This window comes from Pan troglodytes, chromosome 16 (assembly GCF_028858775.2).
Source record: "Pan troglodytes isolate AG18354 chromosome 16, NHGRI_mPanTro3-v2.0_pri, whole genome shotgun sequence".
In the NCBI taxonomy this organism is placed as follows: Eukaryota; Metazoa; Chordata; class Mammalia; order Primates; family Hominidae; genus Pan; species Pan troglodytes.
The window spans coordinates 70,849,116-70,854,704 of record NC_072414.2 but is presented as its reverse complement, the minus strand read 5'-3'; the positions used below and the strand labels follow the sequence as shown (position 1 = coordinate 70,854,704).

The following is a 5,589-nucleotide window of genomic DNA, read 5'->3' as shown; positions in this document are numbered from 1 at the left end:
GGTGTTTGTTTTTTTTGAGATGGAGTCTCACCCTGTCGCCCAGGCTGGAGTGCAGTGGCACGATCTTGGCTCACCGCAACCTCCGCCACCCAGGTTCAAGCGATTCTCCTGCCTCAGCCTCCCAAGTAGCTGGGATTACAGGCACCTGCTACCATGCCCAGCTAATATTTGTAGTTTTAGTAGAGACAGGGTTTCACCATCTTGGCCAGGCTGGTCTTGAACTCATGACCTCATGATCCACCCGCCTCAGCCTCCCAAAGTGCTGGGATTACAGGCGTGAGCCACTGCGCCCAGCCTGTTTTTGTTTTGACGTGGAGCCTCGCTTTGTCACCCAGGCTGGAGTGTAATGGCATGATCTCGGCTCACTGCAAACTCCACCTCCCGGGTTCAAGCGATTCTCTCAGCCTCCCGAGTAGCTAGGATTACAAGTGCACGCTGCCATGCCCAGCTAACATTTTGTATTTTAGTAGAGACGGGGTTTCACCGTGTTGCCCAGGCTGGTCTTGAACTCCTGAGCTCAGGCCATCCACCTGCCTCAGCCTCCAAAAGTGCCAGGATTACAGGTGTGAGCCACTGTGCCCTGCATGAAAACTGGCTTTAATATAACAGGAACTCGTGTTGTACAAAAGAAACCAGATATGAAAGAGTATATACTTTATCAATAGTGTTAGAAATTATGGGCACTAGGAAACTACAGAACAGTGACAGAAATGTTCTGTATCTTAATCTGGTGTGGTTAGATGGTGTTACATGTTTTACACATGTAAAAATTCATCAAGCTGTACACTTACTAGTAATGCACCTTAACAAACCTACATTATACCTCAATAAAAATATTTTTAAAGTCACTTTTTAAAGATTTTATTATGAAAAGTTCAAACATACAGAAAAGTAGAAAGAATAATACATTTTAGCCAGGTGCAGTGGCTCATGCCTGTAATCCCAACACTTTGGGAGGCCAAGGCGGGTGGGTCACAAGGTCGAGAGCTTGAGACCAGCCTGGCCAACATGGTGAAACCCCGTCTCTACTAAAAATATAAAAATTAGCCGGGCACTGTGGCATATGCCTGTAGTCCCAGCTACTCAGGAGTCTGAGGCAGGAGAATCATTTGAACCCGGGAGGCAGAGGTTGCAGTGAGCCAAGATTGTGCCACTGCACTCCAGCCTGGGCGGCGGAGCAAGACTCCATCTCAGAAAAAAAAAAAGAAGAAGAAAAAGACGTTTTTTATCACCTCCGTTAAATAACTGTGAACATTTCCCCGGATGTGCCTTATATTGACATATTTATGTGGGGTATGTGTGTGTGTAAACACATAATAACCATTCACACCTGGTTTCTTTAGTATGTACTTCCAAAATAAGCATTCTCTACATGCCACAATACCATATCACATCCAGCACAATAACATGCAGTCTGCTTTCAAGTTGTTGCTATTAGAAACCTATGTCAATAGGGAATAACAATAGTTTCCTAAAATTATGCAGTACTCACTCCAGATTTCCTCGCTTGTTTGTGTCCTCCTTTTTTCAAAATAAGACCTATTAAATAACAATGTATTACATTTGATTGTTAAATTTTTTTTTTTTTGAGACGGAGCTTCACTCTTGTTACCCAAGCTGGAGTGCAATGGCACGATCTCGGCTCACTGCAACCTTCGCCTCCCGGGTTCAAGCAATTCTCCTGCCTCAGCCTCCTGAGTAGCTGAGATTACAGGCATGCGCCACTATGCCTGGCTAATTTTTGTATTTTTAGTAGAGATGGGATTTCTCCATGTTGGTCTGGCTGGTCTCGAACTCCCGACCTCAGGTGATCTGCCCGCCTCAGCCTCCCAAAGTGCTGGGGTCACAGGTGTGAGTCACCACTCCTGGCTACAATCTCTCTTTTTTTTTTTTAATTATGCCCCAGAACTGAGCAATCTCTTGTTTTTTTGTTTGTTTGTTTTGTTTTTTTTTGAGACAGAGTCTCAAATCTCGGCTCACTGTAACCTCCGCCTCCTGGGTTCAAGCCATTCTCCTGCCTCAGAGTAGCTGGGATTACAGACACACACCACCACGCCCAGCTAATTTTTGTATTTTTAGTAGAGGTGGGATTTCACCATGTTGGCCAGGCTGGTCTTAAACTCCTGACCTCAAGTGATCCACCTCCCCCAGCCTCCCAAAGTGCTGGAATTACAGGCACGAGCCACCGTGCCTGGCCAAATCTCTTGTCTTTTTAAACGTAGAGCAGAAGTTCTTAAGTTAGGAGTCTGTGGATACAATTCAAAGGGTCCATGAAGTTGGATGAGGCAAAAATTACATTTTTATTTTCACCAAATTCTAATTAAAATTTAGCATTTCCTAGGCTGGGTACAGTGGCTCATGCCTGTAATCCAAGCACTTTGGGAGGCCGAGGCGGGCGGATTACAAGGTCAGGAGATCAACACCATCACCATCATGGCGAACACAGTGAAACTCCATCTCTACTAAAAATACGAAAAATTAGCCAGGCGTGGTGGCGGGCGCATGTAGTCCCAGCTAGTCTGGAGGCTGAGGCAGGAGAATGCTGTGAACCTGGGAGGCAGAGGTTCCGGTGAGCTGAGATTGCGCCACTGCACTCCAGCCTGGGCAACAGAGCAAGATTCCATCTCAAAAAAAAAAAAAAATTTCGCATTTCCTTCCATTACAAATGAAGATAACGAACTACAATACTATGAGCTGTGGCTTTGTCATCAATATAAATTACAGAAGTTTTCATATCACATTATGGCTAATGAAGATATCTCAGAAATATCATTTATATTCATCACTACTTTAAAACTATTATAGTTGGCCGGGCGCAGTGGCTCACGCTTGTAATCCCAGCACTTTGCGAAGCTGAAGCAGACAGATCACGAGGTCAGGAGTTCAAGACCAGCCTGGCCAACATGGTGAAATCCCGTCTCTACTAAAAATACAAAAATTAGCTGGGTGTGGTGGTGCATGCCTGTAATCCCAGCTACTCGGGATGCTGAGGCAGGAGAATGGCTTGAAATCAGGAGGTGGAGGTTGCAGTGAGCTGAGATTGTACCACTGCACTCCAGCCTGGGTGACAGAGCAAGACCCTGTCTCTAAATAAATAAATAAAATAAAACTATTATAGTTATTGGACCTGCTGCTAGATCTTGTTATTTAATGCATTAATAATGGAACATGTGTATTCCATATTGTACTTTAAAATATTTTGATAACTATATTTCTCCGGGTGTGGTGGCTCACACCTGTAATCCCAGCACTTTGGGAGGCCGAGGCGGGCAGATCACGTGAGGTTAGGAGTTTGAGACCAGCCTGACCAACATGGAGAAACCCCGTCTCTACTAAAAGTACAAAATTAGCCAGGCGTGGTGACACATGCCTGTAATCCCAGCTACTTGGGAGGCTGAGGCAGGAGAATCGCTTGAACCTGGGAGGCGGAGGTTGCGGTGAGCCGAGATCGCGCCATTGCACTGCAGCCTGGGCAACAACAGCAAAACTCCTTCTCAAAAAAAACACTATTTTTTAGTGATCCTGTTTTTTATTTAAGACATTCTGAGAAAAGAATTCATTGGCTTCACCAGACTGTCAGTGGGGCTGGAGGGGAAGCCTTTGGCTCAAATACAGTCTGCCCCCACACACATAGCCTTTATTAGTAGTGGTATTAGTCTTTGTTTAGTATTAATATTTGCTTTCTGAAGAGCCCAGGCCTTTGTTGAATGTCTGACATTCTGGGTTCACCTGATTATTTACTCACGGTGTTACTTGTTATTTACATTTCCTATAAATGTAAAGTTAGGTCTAAAGACTTGATTAGATCTAAGTTGAGTGTTTTGACAAGATTATTTTAAAGGTGATGCTGTGCAGTTCTCATTGCATTACATCAGCAGGCACATGATATCTGGTTGTCCCACTGTTAGTGATGCTAAGTGTGATCACTGAGCTACAGAGGTTAAGACACTTTTCTTTTTGCAGAATCTAATGATATTTAAATTTATGGAAAAATGTAAACATATACAATAGCAGAGGTGATAGTGTAATGAACTCTGTTGTATGGGTCACTCAGCTTCTACAGTTATTAACATGTGGCCAATCTTGTTTCATTGGTATCTCTTCATTCCTCTCCCCCGAAAAATGCATATACACAGATTCCAGAGATCATGTCTTTTTTATTCATAAACAATTTAGTATGTATCTCTAAATGACGTTGTTGCATTTAATTGCAAATAACTCCTTATCTTCAAGTACCCAGTCTGTGTTCAGATTCCCTGATTGTTTCATACATGTTTCTTTATGACTGGTTCAAATCAAGATGGAAACAAAGTCCACACATTTCATTCCATTAAGGTATCTCTGTCTCTCTCTTTTTTTTTTGCCATTTACTTGTTGAAGAAACTGGACTGCATTAAATTAGCACACTGTCTTAAAGTGTTCATTTATAGATTAATTGAGCATAACATCTTCAAATATGAGTTCCATGGGAGAATAAAATGTATTTGACGTTGTATATCTTTGCATTTTTTAGTACAAATAGTAATAAGTCACTACTCAACATAATGAATCATCAGCCAAAATAAGAAAAAATATCCATTAAGATTAAGCTTGTTCCTTTCAGCCGGAACCGCCATCTTCCAGTAATTCGCCAAAATGACAAACACAAAGGGAAAGAGGAGAGGCACCCAATATATGTTCTCTAGGCCTTTTAGAAAACATGGAGTTGTTGCTTTGGCCACGTATATGCAAATCTATAAGAAAGGTGATATTGTAGACATCAAGGGAATGGGTACTGTTCAAAAAGGAATGCCCCACAAGTGTTACCATGGCAAAACTGGAAGAGTCTATAATGTTCCCCAGCATGCTGTTGGCATTGTTGTAAACACACAAGTTAAGGGCAAGATTCTTGCCAAGAGAATTAATGTGCGTATTGAGCACATTAAGCACTCTAAAAGCCGAGATAGTTTCCTGAAACACGTGAAGGAAAATGATCAGAAAAAGAAGGAAGCCAAATAGAAAGGTACGTGGGTTCAACAGAAGCACCAGCCTGCTCCACCCAGAGAAGCACACTTTGTGAGAACCAATGCGAAGGAGCCTGAGCTGCTGGAACCTATTCCCTATGAATTCATGGCATAACAGGTGTTAAAAAAAAAAATAAATAAAAGACCTCTGGGCTGTAAAAAAAAAAAAAAAAAGATTAAGCTTGTTAAAATGCTACTTCTGAAGGCTCAGTGATGCTAATTTCCTCACTTGACCTTAATTTAGGACTGCATCAAAAAAAAACTATTGTTTCTCATAGACTTTTTGGGAATGAAGATGACAATTACTTAATATAAGGTATAATAAAATAATAAATAATAAAATTTAAAATCAAAATTACCTCCCAACTGGAATACTGTTAGTTTCCCAGGACTGCCAAACATAAATTTATTATTTTACAGTTCTAGAGGCTAGACATCCCATATAAAGGTGTTGGTAGGTTTGGTTCCTTCTGTGGACTGTGAGGAAGAATCTGTGCCATTCCTCTCCCCTAGCTTCTGGTGGTTTGCTGGCAATCTTTGGCGTTCCTTAGCTTGCAGGAGCATTTGGTGTTCCTTAGCTTGTAGA

The 5,589-nt window shown here is 42.1% G+C and overlaps 1 pseudogene; it reads left to right on the top strand.

Annotated features, from left to right (window-relative positions):
• Window positions 1-4,583: 4,583 nt before the first annotated feature.
• LOC129137151 (large ribosomal subunit protein eL21-like) lies at window positions 4,584-5,150 on the top strand (annotated as a pseudogene).
• The last annotated feature ends 439 nt before the right edge of the window (window positions 5,151-5,589 follow it).